Consider the following 13,900-nt stretch of genomic DNA (forward strand, 5'->3'; position numbering starts at 1 on the left):
TCAGGAGCATCTCTGCTGTTGGCACAAATGACTTCCTTAACCGTTCCTTGTCACAGCGGAGCTGGAGAAGTCTCTGGCTAAAACTGCTCCGCTGTTTGATAAGCAGGCTGTGGAGAGGATGTGAGCTGTTATCCATGATGCTCCACAGTTTGTGCAGCATCCTCCTCTCCACCACCTGCTCTGAAGGTTCCAGACGAGCCCCCAGCACAGAGCCAGCTTTCCTGATCAGCTTATTCAGTTTCTTAGTGTCGCTGGCTCTGATGCTGCTGCCCCAGCAGACGACAGCAAAGAATATTGCACTGGCTACAACAGACTGGTAGAAGATCTGCAGCATCTTGTTGCACACATTAAAAGGACCTGAGCTTCCTCAGAAAGTAGAGTCTACTCTGTCCCTTCCTGTATACAGCCTCTGTGTTGAACTTCCAGTCCAGTCTGTTGTCCAGGTGAACTCCCAGGTATTTGTACCTCTCCACCACCTCCACCTTCTCACCCAGAATGGACACAGTGTCAAAGCCAGTTTTCTTCCTCCTGAAGTCCACAACCTTCTCCTTGGTCTTGCTTACATTCAAGGTGAGATGGTTGTTCCCACACCACTTCACAAAGCTGTCCACCAGACCTCTGTACTCGGTCTCCTCCCCACCGCTGATACACCCAACCACTGCAGAGTCATCTGAGAACTTCTGCAGATGGCAGGACTCAGTGTTGTACTGAAAGTCTGAGGTGTACCGGGTGAAGAGGAAAGGTCAGAGGACAGTCCCCTGTGGTGCTCCTGTACTGCTGACTACCTGCTCAAACACACATCCTTGCAGCTGTACAAACTGTGGTCTGTCTGTCAGGTAGTCAGTGATCCAGGAGGCTGTGGAGGAGTTTACCTTCTTCAGGAGCTTCTCTCTCAGCAAGACAGGCTGGATGGTTGTAAAGGCACTAGAGAAATCAAAGAATGTGATCCTCACAGTGCTGTTTGCCTTGTCCAGGTGTGAGAGAGCTCGCTGAAGCAGGTAGACAATAGCATCATCTACTCCAACCCGGGGACGATAGGCGAACTGCAGTGGGTCTAGTGATGTCTCAACCTGAGGTCTCAAATGAGTCAGAACCAGTCTCTCCAGGACCTTCATGATATGTGAGGTGAGGGCGAATGGTCTGTAATCATTTAGAGCAGAAGGACATGAGGTTTTTGGAACTGGCGTCAGACATGATGTTTTCCAGACCTTTGGCACCTGCTCCATTCTCAGGCTCAGGTTGAAGAGGTGCTGTAGAATCCCAGAGAGCTGCTCAGAATGGGACTTCAGGACTCTGGGGCTGACACCATCAGGTCCTGCTGCCTTATTCTGGTTCAGCTTCTCCAGCTGCCTCTTCACCTGGCTGCTGGTCACTGACAGACGGGTAGGGGAGGTGGGTATGGTTATATAAAACATATGCATAGACCTCAAAAATAAGCATACAATATCTTCAGAAACATTTCATTTTTTGTTTGAATTTATTTGATAATCTCTCAGAAATTTGGATATTTAAAATTTGAGTGAGGCAAAATGTGTGCATTAAAGTTTTTAATGTAAGTTGTTGCACTTTCATCTTACAGAGTGAACAACAACATTTCCAATAACTGCTGTAGGGTTTGTACATATGTATGTGGACTAATGGGATGGAGATTTGTTGGCTGTTCTTGGGTTGTGGTCTTGAATGCAACTTTACCAGTGATTTTGCAAGTTTAGCAGCATCAGTTACATGATTATTAAGTAAGATGCAAAAAAGTAAATGTGTCACGAGCTGGAGGAAGGACTCCATGGCCAGCGATAAGACAAGGTACATGAGAAAGTTTTCAGGGGTTTTATTAATAACAAAGGTACAGGGGGATGAGTCAGATGAGTTCTTGCAGGAAACTTGTCAGTGCAGGGTGAGTGTGGAGGTCTGGGTGGAAACCGGAAGTGACATCAAAACCAAGATGGCCGACCTACGGAGAACACATGGACAAAATGGAGGACAATAGAGATGGTGAATGGTGGCGACTGACAACCAGTGGAGAGTGTCCAGGGGTGTAACCAGAGTAACACAGAATTACAATAAGAAAACAGTCACAGAATGTGATGAAATCCAATAAATGTCTAAAACCGGTGTGGAAAAACAGGCTGGGGTAATGAACACAGGCAGTCCAAACAATGAATCCAAAAGGCTACACTCAGCTCAAGGGTAATCCAGGTCATACACGGTTAAGTCAGTTCAGAGGTAAGTCCGGCAGGCAAGATTCACAACGGGAAGACAATCCAGGTCAAAAACACAAAGGGGTCCAAACAGTCTGAGCGGGGAAAAGAACAACGAGGGACAAAACAGAACAGAGAAAAAACACTCACTGAACCAAAGGGGTGAACAGGAAGCAGAGTCAGGTCAGGCTGGTCCAGTGAGGGGGAATCCAGGGGAGACAGGGCAGAAGGGGTACAGGTCCGAGAAGGGGAATCAGGCAGGTCCAGGTACAGGTACCGTGAGCAGGGGGGAAAGACAGGGAATAAACAGAACTCACAGCACCAGGGGGTCAGGCAAGAGACGGGGTCCAGAGCAGGCAGAGTCCAAAAAATCCAAAAGTTAGTCCAAGAGTTGAGAACAGACTATCTGGCAGGGGAACAGCTGAGCAGGCCGGTATTTATACTGTGGGGGAAACCAGGTGTAACCAATTAAGTGAGTGTAATCAGACTGGGAAGAGGAAACAGGAAGTTGCCAAAATAAGAGCATGGGGGGGAAACACAAGCAGCAACAAGGCTGGAATCATGACAAAATGTCAGTGCAGTTATAAAATACAGTTAAATATAAACAAGAACAATGTAAATAAGGAAGCTGTCCTTGTTACACTAGGTACTATTAACGAGTCAGCGACTTTTCACCTGATATTTCAGACACAAGGAAACCACTGGGGTGCCTGGCTTGAAACTATGTGGATCAGTACACAAAGAAAGCACCCCAATGTGTGTTCAGAAACTTACTAAAGACAGTGGACATTAGGACTGAATGAAAACGATCTCTGTACCACATAAAATCTTTTTATTTGTGATCTTGAACAGTGTTGAACCATCATCTGGCCAACATGTATGAGGAAGTACTGAGAATGGCCAGTTTATGAATTAAGGTGGATGTTAGTACATTTAAATTATATATGTTCTATTATGAAAAAGCCATTTTAACTGTGTGCTATGCTGCAAGAAATGAGAGCAGCACCTTCCTGAGTGGGATGGACACCGTCCCGCCCTAACAGGCCAGCTTTGCCCTCAAAGGCTCCAATTATCTATAAAGCCCACATTATTTTTGGAGCACCACCTGGACATCCAGTGGTTCAGCAACCATAACCTGCTGCAAGTTATGTTGCCACGTCTCATTGGGAGGGGGCCAGAGCAGATTATTATTTTATTATTCTATATATATTCTCACCTTTTTTTGAGTAATGTTATTTCTTGCATTTAGGTTGTTCTCCTGAAGAACCAGGTGTATGTGGACTTAAGTGATCTTGAACAGCGTTGAAGCACCACCACCTGGCCAACATGTGTGAGTAAGTACTGAGAAGGGACAATTGATGAATTAGGAAGAGATGGATAGTGTTATATTTAAATTATATTTGTAACATTAGGGAAAATCAATTTGAACGTGTTTCCTCTCAAACTGAGATTAAAATGTGTACATTTAGTGGTTTATAAAGTCAGCATTAGTAGCTGAAATGACAGCACATTCAGATAAACAGGATTCAGACCAAATATCATCTTAGCAGTGTTGAGTTTTATTGCTAAAGCAAAACATATGATACATAGTAAATCTCATACCAAATGCTCTCTTTCTCTCTGTGCTTTCATTTCTTACACACATTTTACTCTTTTCTGACACTGTTTTTGCAAATACAGTAACTCAATACTCATACACACACATATATGTTAAGACACCATGTTGTTTATTTTTATCTTTTTGCTCCACATCAGTCAGACGACAGGCACAAAGATGGCAGCTGCTCTTCCAGAGAGTTCAGTGATCTTACACATTGGTATATATCGCTTCATCACAGTCAGTCTGTGTAGGAAACATGATTAACTTACTCTTTTCTCAAGTCCATGGAAATAATGAATATAGGAATGAAGCTGAAGCTGCACATACCTCCATGTTGCCATATATAGGATCATCAGGGTCATGTATATCTTCATCATCCATGTGTTTTCTGACAGAGCACAGAAAGAAAACACGTTTTCTTCTCTGTGTCATTTTAAATTACAGGGAAACTTTTGTTTATTGCAAATGAACAAATGCATAAATAAATAAACAGTATGTGAATGTGTGAATGTGTTTTGTTGTGTCATACTGGAACTCCACAGTCTCTGTTGTCTTGGTGACACTGTCATGAGATGTTGGCAAATCTCCAGGTCCCCTACCAGCAGAATAATGTGTTTTAATTTAGGACCTTGAAAAACACTATGAACACCTTACACATAAACTCAAACTGCAAAACTAAACACAGTCAACACAGTTGACTTTCTGTTGACATAGTGCTCAACATAAAGTATTCTTCATAATCTGGATATATTTAATAGCCTATAAACATTTAAAGGACCAAAAACGGGTAATAAAACAAACATATTTACCAAAATCCACATAAACATGCATACGACCAAACAACATTAGCTTCATTGTGTCATTTTGATAAATGGTTTATTATTTATATAACTAAAAGTTGAATAACTGAAACCTTTTTGTTTAGGTATACTGGTGATCCACAGCTTTCTCTGTCTCTGTGACACATGCTGTAGTATCCTCTGTTTTCTTAATTATTAATTATGACAACAAATAACAAATTTCTATATCAACTTACCTTTTTCTGACAACTCCCAATACTATTAGAAGTATCACCAAACCTGTGCCTGCTCCAATAGCTATGAAGATATAGAGATTCTGCATCTTTCCTGTTCAAACAGAAACCAAGTGAAGTCATTGTTATAATATAAACTATTTTTATGTATGTTACATGGGTCAGGCTTAACTTACCTTTGACAGCTAAAGGGAATGTGAGGCTGACATTGCCCAACGTGTTGTTTGCCAGACACTGGACAAACTCAGAAGATCCAGATTTAGTGTGCAGAGTCTCAGTGGTATTAAAGCCACGTGTCTCTGTCTTGTTGCTTGATAAGACTCTGTCAGAAAGCACAAAATGGACCATGCTGGGAGGACTGGACTCCACAATGCACACACACTTTACCACATCGTCCTCTGAGGAGCAGGACATTTTCTTAATCTCAGGGGCAACTGTCAGAAGAACCAATGTAGGAGTTGATTAAAATGTTCATCATGTTTAAATTAAAACAAGTTTCTCTTTGTGTTTTTGATTGTTTACTTACATGACACATTGAGCTGCACAGGGCTTGATCTGCGTTTTCCTACTGTATTGATGGCAGTACAGTACAGGGCACCTGTGTGTCTGGAGACATTTATCAGCTTGTAAGATTGTCCCTGATGCAGCCGAGCACCTGCTTCATTCTTCCACAGGTAGCTTTTGGCAGGAGGGTTAGCCTCACTGGAGCACTTCAGCTGCACAGTTTCTCCTTCTTTTACATGTGACTTGTAGTCAACCTTCACATTCACAGGGGCGTCTGCACAGAAACATACAATTAACTCTTTATGATGCTGTGATGTTCTTTACAGACATCGTGTTTAAAGCATTAACTTTTATCATCCCTGTTTTTTACACTTACATTTAACTTTGAGAACATTGGATGCTTGTTGCTGCACTAAACCTCCTTTGTATCTCACAGTGCATGATAAAGACTTGTTGTGATCAGCTTTGGTGGCTTTAAAGGTCAGAACAGACGTTGCCTTCCACTGACCATCTGTAAGCTGCTGTGTTTGGAAACGCTTCTCGCCAGAGTGAGTCCAGGTGAATTCAGGAGGAGATAAGGGACATGAGTGAGACACAGAGCAGGAAGCAGACACATTTTGACCCTTAACTACTTCTTCTTTCACAGAGACAGTGGGCTGTGGGGCACCTGTAACAAGAAGGTCACACAAGAGACTTTTGTTGAAAAGGATCTGTTATGTGGCGTTGCTCACTCTGACTAACTATAGAATATAACATCTTTTTTTTTTTACATCTTTAAATATCTGTGGTCACCACACAGCAGCAGTTTCAGTACTGTATGTGTCTACAAACTGGAAGAGTAGTTGTGTGCAATTCACACATGGCACACTTATAAATTTAAACAGTGAATGTTATTTCAGTTATCTGTTCTGTCACCAGATAACGTTTTTTCTTAAATTTAATTTCACTGTTTCTATTGGAGACATTCAGGATTCAGTGATGATGGTGTAGCTGCTGTCACAGTAACTTGTAGTTCATGGTATTTTCCATGGACACTTTAATGTGAGTATGAGAAACTGGGAGTTTAACCTCTGACCTTGTGATTATTGGCCCACTTGCTCTACTATCATCATAGTTGCCTTCTATTATCACTAAAAAGGTTCTTATGGCATCCATTTACATTTACATTTACAATTAATTATTTGGCAGATGCTTTTATCCAAATCGACTTGCAAGTGATGTGGTACAAAGCAAGCAAACTATCTAAGCAAAGGACTTAAAAAGTAAAGAACTTTTAAGTAAAGTGCTCTAAGAATAGCTGTTTCAGTTTTACAGGATATAAGTGCAAGTTTTTGTGCAGAGAAAGTTTTCAGCAAGTTTTTGAAAATTGAGAGTGAGGCAGCTGAGGTGTAGAGGTGGGTAGGGCATTCCTTCATCGTGTAACCACTCAGCTGAAAAGTTTCAACTGGGATCTTTTGAGTTGAGGTGAAGGGACCACAAGCACCATTATTACATTATATTATTAAAATAGATGAAATATTACTTACTAATAACTGTAATGGACACTTCATTGTTTCTGTAAGAATACCGTTCATAGTCTCCAAGTTCAATCCTGAAATAAAAAGGTCCTCGGTCACTTTGATGAAGGGGATCGATCTTCAGTGAACAGTTCTTCTGTGTTATGTCTCCCACCAGCTCTGTCCGTCCTTTATACTCCTGCTTAATTTGATTGTTGTCTTTGTGATAGATGACATCATCTGTCTTCGTATACCAAATCCCTGTGTGTCCAGTGATCTGTTTTCCTGGTTCTGGGTAGTTATATGAACAGGGAATAACCACAAAGCATCCATTGATGCCTTTGACTGATGATGGCACCGTGGCGGTCCAAGTGGAGGCTTCAGTTTGAACAACTGTGATAAAATTCAAACAAAAAAGACGACATGAGAACAGAGAACATAGGATTCAACTCAGTTACAATAAATATAAACTCTGTCTGCTCATGAGCAACAAAAGATTATTTGTAGGTGTAGAGACTTTACAATACCTTTAAACCAAAGGAACACAAAGAACAGAGGCCATTTGAAAATACCCATCTTGTCTTCTCAGGTTCAGATCTGAAAAAAAAAGTGACACATATTTCCTGGTTCTTGTGGTTCTCCTTTGAACAGAGATGACTCTGGCTTCTATTCTCTTTTCACTACAGACATCTCCAATGTTACACAGAAATTCAGATTTTTGTGTCATATGAAGAAAAGAGGAAGGAAATCTATGTTAGTCACCATTAATCATTAATAGAGAATATATATATATATATATATATATATATATATTATAATATAGAATTATTATCTGTGAGCTGTTTAGATTTCCAGGGTTTATAATAAAGGGTTTATAAAAGAAATAATAAACTCATCAGCTCTTATAATTAATTTATTTGCTTATAAAATGTTTAATGTTTTGCATGTGTGATCATCTTTTGTTACAATTTTTGATGTGCTGTTACTTCCTATTTTGAAAATGTATTTTTGTATTGTTGTTTTGTATTTATCTATGTATTATGTCTTTTAAAAATCATGACTTCTCCTGTTTTAAGACATACTAATTACCTCATACAACATACATTCACTGAACCCGTCCACACTCTCTACCAGCCCCACTATTTTGTTGGTATAAATGATTGACACACCGAGGCAGTAAATGGCCTAATTAACCTAATTAAAACATAATCAAATCTTTATTGAAACATTTAAATAGACAACAGAAAGAAAATAAAACCTCTACATAAAACATTTGTCGGTATAAAAATGACATGTACTCTACCTGACACAGTGCTTGTTACAGTTCCCTCCTCCAGCCAGTTGAGGCAGTGTCCCCGGAGGTCTGTCTCTGTTTCCCTGACTTTCGGGGACAGGCCTTGGCTGATTGGAGTGGCAACAGGTGTGGGTTTTAGCAGGTGTTTGTTGTTAATCATTAGTTTGTCTTGTATTTAAGTCCATGTCTGTGTGTTAGTTATTTGCTAGTGTGTCAACCTTCTACCTAGTTTGTTCCCTGCCTCTTCCATTTACCTTTTCCCCGACCTCTAGATTTGTTCTCCACGGTTTGTAAGTTTTGTTAGTCTAGTCAGTTTGTTCGCTCTGTAGTTTGTTCCAGCATTTTGCTGCGTTTTTTGTTTCTTCTAGGTCCAGCTTTGTATGTGTAGTATTAGGTTTTGTCCCAGCATTTGCTGTGGTTTTGTTTTCGTTTGTTAGTTCCAGCTTCTGCTGTGATTTTGATTTCTGTAGGATCGTGTTTAGCTGTGAGGGTTTTTGTTTATTATATAACCTAGTGAGTTCCTGGTTTGCCTGCCTTTTGCAGTGTTCTTTAGTTTGTTTCTCCTTTTGAGATTTTGGTTTGTTCTATTGATTTTGTTTGCATTACATCCCCTGTGTTCTGCATTTTTGTTATTATTTTCTGTTAATAAATCTTGTGTGGGAAATCACTCTCTGTTGTTTTGCTGTCATTCTGCAACTGGGTCCACTAGTTAGCTCGTTTGTAACAGTGGTTGTCAGAGATGTCCAGAAGTGAAGGCAGGATTTCCTCCTTACATTATGCTTAGAGCTAATGTCACAGGAAGTGTGTGTGTGTGTGTGTGCGTGTGTGTGTGTGCGTGTGCGTGTGTGTGTGTGTGCGTGTGTGTGTGTGTGTGCGTGAGCCTGTTTTATATCTGTTTAACTAGGTAACTCCCAACACTAAATAAATAAACAATAATGACAAAACAGAAACAAACACATGAACAAAACCTATTTTTTTGCCTTTGGTTGCATTTCATAAAACAAGGGTCTGTCTCACTTTAAATTTACACTAAGGTTTGTCTTCCTGTTTTTCTCACACTTAGTCTTGTGCACGTGAAAGTCAAATTCAGACTGAGCTCAAGCCTGATAATTACAGAATAAAAATTACAAATGTCTCCTGCAGTAGTAGTGAATTTATTTTATAAAGTGTAGCTTTGTACATCTAACAACAAAAAAGACTCTTAATTGTACTTTATGTGTCTTACTGCAGCTTTGACACATTGACGCATTAATTTCACAGTTAACGATGTTCACACAAAATTGTGTGAACATTAAAATATCTCACCTTCAGGTTCTTCCTCATATAAGGGTGTAGAAAATAATGTTGTTCTTTTATATAACCTGCATAAAATATATGTAGAGACCTCAAAGTAAGCATGTAATAGCAAAATAACCAGTGATGCATCAGTTTATGAGTCTAACACAATTAATTAAGCTACTGTAGTTCCAACCATTAAGCTAATAAATAACCATATTAACGTTTATGATAAAATGTAATTAACCCATAACTGTGTTTATTACTTTGTTGAATATTGTTTTAAATATTAAAATCAATGTGTTAGACTCTTCTTGGACTGGTGGTTCCATTCTTGCATATTCAAAGTGAAGATGAAGAACTATTGATTTACTCAATAGTTAAAAAAAAAGTTAAAATAGTTAAAAAATAAGGAATGAAACATTTGGTGAACGTATTTTCTATTATTAAAGAATTTGTTGTGTGTCAGCTAATTCTGTTTTTTTCGCAGCCACTCTCAGGGACTCTTTCAGCTCTTAAGCACTGTAAAAGCAGAGATTTTTAGGTAACCACTTAAATTTGAGGAATGAGGAATGTTTCCAACAGCATTATTATTAAAAAACATACACTTGGCTTTAGATTTATTAAAGTGTGCATTATTAAAACAAAATAATATTCACATTATACAGCACATTATATCTGCTATCTCTGGCTATTATGATGGAAGGTAGTCAGATCTCAGCTGTAGAGGATGCAGACTTAAAATCATCTTAGCAATGATTACTTTTATTGTTTTTGTGCAAAGCTCATGATACTTAGTTAGTTTCCTACCATATGTGCTCTTTCCCTCTCTGTGCTTTTGTTTCTCATTAAACACTTGTTACTCCTTTCTGACACTAAGGACAGTGAAAGAAACATTTAAAAACACATTCTTACCTAATGATCTTCCTACTGCTGCTTCAAAAAGGACAGAGACAGTAATGAAAGAAGAAGTTTACACACTGCTACTCTCTCAGCACCTCCTCCAACAATCTCACATGCTGTATACTTTAACTAAAGCCAGCTTCAACAAATACCATGGTCGTCCTCCAACATTTTGCTCCAGAAATACAACTTGTCTTTGATACTGGAGTTAAAATGTTAAAAAAATATTACAAATCCCATGAATTCTGGGTTTCCACAGAATAAAGGACTGACAGTTTTTGGTAAACACTAACTCTGTAATAAGTGTTTGCTGATTTTCTGTAATGTTGGTATGTATATGTATAATACTATATATTATACTATATATGGTAGTATTAGTAGTAAAATAGTGCTATTGGACTAGAAACAATGAAGGTCTGAAATAATGCTTGTGTATGTCTATGATTGTGTTTTGCTCGTCTAGCAAGACACATTTGGCCAATATCAGTACCCTGGTTGAAGACCTAAGGCTGGGGAAGATGGACCCCACTCACAGGGTGTTTTTCCTTTTCAATTCTTTTTATTGTAGCTAATAATCGACTTCTGTTTTATTTGTTATCTTGCAGATGACTCTCTGAACCTGATGAATGCAGGTTTTAACCAACATGCAGGGAATACCATCAAGCAACTATTTATGAGACGTTTCGGTCTGGTCATACTGATAAAATATCTAAAATGAGTAATATCACCTATCAAAATGTGTCAGTCATTATGGCTTTATTAAAAAGGTTGCTTGGTGCTTAGTGCTGACTCTTCGGGTTTAATGCCCTTCAGTATGGTTCAGTACAGCAGAACAAATTTACAGAAGCTGGTTGAGGGTTGCGGAAAGGCTATTAATTCACCTTTTAACTTTTAGAGAATGTGTTGTACAACAGTCAAAGGTTTTGTTTGTAATGATAATTTTAATTGTTACATTAATCATGTGACTGTGGACATAACGTCTGCTAACATTCACTTTCTGGCTCTATGGGTATCTCTATTACTGGTTTAGAACTGACTGCATCAGATTTAAGGAAAACAGGAGTCTGAGTTCAACCAAGTGTTTTTGTGTGATCTGTTACAGAATGTCGGTGGTATTGTAGTTTTTACTCTAAAGAGTTACAAGGCATGAAAATCAAAGGTGGAAAGTAGAGCAATGTCTGACAGTCTGGGAACAAGGCCTGAATGAGCAGGCAGGAGACAGGTGAAACTCACAGGGGAGATTAGGTGAAGCGAGATGCAGAAGGATAAAAGAACAGGACAGGAAGTGGAGCTAGAACCAAGACACAAACAATTACTTTATATATTTATACTAAAATACTTTTTACTTTGATTTTACTTAGCATGGTCAAGTGACAAGAAGCTTTCAACAGTATCAAATGAGGTGTTGTAAACAGCTCAAATTCTACATCCTGTTAAAAGCAAATTGTAAAGAGAGCAACATAATAGTTCAGGCACAAAAAGAGGCACAGGAAGGGGAGAAGGGAGAGGAGGACTCCAGGCTGATAGCCACAGGAGACAAGTAGGTGAAGTTCAAGTAATAATTCTGACTCCATCTTGATACTGATTCATCTGTTAACAACCCGGAGAGAGAGAGGACGGAGGATTGGCAACAGTATTAGCTAGATATTCAAAATTCAGTGAGGCAGTGGGGTAGAAGTTGAAGAAGTAGTCAGGGTAGTGGTGAGTGGGAGTAGTGGCCAGTTTGAGGGAGAGGAAATATCAAAGGAACTGTTGTTTGGGTTTAATAAGTACAATGTGAGGGAAATGATGGAAGCACTAGTGTGGAGTTTAGTACAAAGAGGGAGTCTATACTGGATCTGACGATGGTGTCAAGCACTTGGAGTGAATGGATCGTACACAAGAAGGGAACTGTTGGAAGTGACCACTATCCAGTGTCCAAGTGTCAGTACCAAGTGAGGATGGAGGAGGGATGCTTTAAAAAATGTGTCGATGGATGGGTGAAGAGGAAGAGAGCAAACGAGGGACGAAAATAAAGATACAGGGCAGGAGTGGGAGAAGCAGTGACTGGAGCAGGAGCACAAACCCGAGCTGGATCTGGGACCGAAGCTGAGGCTGGAGCCGCGGACGTTGCAGACCCTGGCGCCTGGAGAGCTTTCTGTCTCGGACGTGAACGTCGGTGTTTGCTGGGAATTCCCATCCACAGAGCAAGGGGGGTTCCTCCATAAGACGAGCATTGGGAGTCGCTAATTACCAGAGACTGGCTGACTGAATAGCCGCTCCGGAGCTCCAGATGCGGAGCTGACTAAACTTTCAGCTGTGCGTAAATTGACCGAGCCTCCTCTGGACTCTGAGCCAAAACAGTCTAGATACTCATCATTTTCAATGGTGGTGGCCGGATTGTTCCATTACAAACTCGACACGAGAATAAATATATATCGACAACAAGGATTTATTTTATTTATTTATTTTTTATATTTTTTATCTGGTGTTCCAAATTTCTGAGTGACCATGTTAACTGGTGACCGACTTCCAAATGCGTCACTCGTTGCTGTTAGTTATAGCAGCTGTTGGAAACAGGAAGAGAGCTCGTTATCTGTAACAGTTTCTCATCATCTTATTAAAACAAACACGTATATAAATAGTTATGGACAAGAACTAGTCCAACGCAGTTTGAACATTGCTTGTACTGTGTCTGAAATCAGAGGATCTTGAGTTTCTGAGTAAATCTCTGTGACTGGTCTGTTTTCACTCAAATATCAAACTTGGGCGTTTCATCTTTGGAACATTGTTTAAGTGAATAAATGTCAAAGACACTGCAAGTCCAACATTTTCCCACAGTTGCACACAGTATCAAATAGGACATCACTCGTGTTTTTCTTGAAAATATTTCTCAGGGCGACTGGTACCAAAGTGGCAGCTGTTTGTGATTTTAATGAGGACAGAGTTGATGTGTCTGCTGCTGCTGTTCAGAGAGACGTGTCTGGATGCTGTGGAGGTTAAACATGGACAAACAGACAACAAGTGCTGAACAACTGCTGGATCAGTGGTTTTCACTCCTGACCCTGAACGTTATCCTACAACGAGAAGCAGGTTATAATCCCGTATAAGCTATTTCTATTTATTTTAATGTAATTAAGTGTGACATGATATTTGTGTAGTTGACATTACTTAACTTGTGCTCCAAAGACGAAACGCACAGATTTGATGTCTGAGTGAAAACAGAGCAAAGTCACAAAGAGATTTACTGAGTCCATTCAGGATCCTCTGATTTCAGACACTCCTTCCAGTGCACTGACGTAGGCAAAATACTAACTAATGCACTAACCAGACAAACAAAGTAACACAGAGATAGGCAAACATATATGATATGGCTACAGGGAGACAGCTATCTTTGACATGGCAGTAGAGAGTATAGACCATCTAGGTACATGGATCACATTGAACACATTGAGTGACTATGTAACAAACATACAGAACAACAGAGTCAGCTTCAGCTTTGATGCATTCACACATTCACTTCACAGTTAATGAAGAAAATTGTGTCGTCTCATCTTTTAGTGAATATTAAAATGATTCTCGCCTTTTTTTAATTAATATTATTTCTTACCTTTAGGT

General features: G+C 39.6%; 1 protein-coding gene across 1 annotated transcript in view; it reads right to left on the reverse strand.

The window, feature by feature from the left end:
- The window catches only part of LOC113169917 (B-cell receptor CD22-like), an 88,519-nt gene that overhangs the window by 19,964 nt on the left and 54,655 nt on the right, over positions 1-13,900 (reverse strand). The gene's annotated exons all lie outside the window — the stretch shown is intronic.

The sequence above is a fragment of the Anabas testudineus genome, chromosome 16 (assembly GCF_900324465.2).
Source record: "Anabas testudineus chromosome 16, fAnaTes1.2, whole genome shotgun sequence".
Lineage (NCBI taxonomy): Eukaryota > Metazoa > Chordata > Actinopteri > Anabantiformes > Anabantidae > Anabas > Anabas testudineus.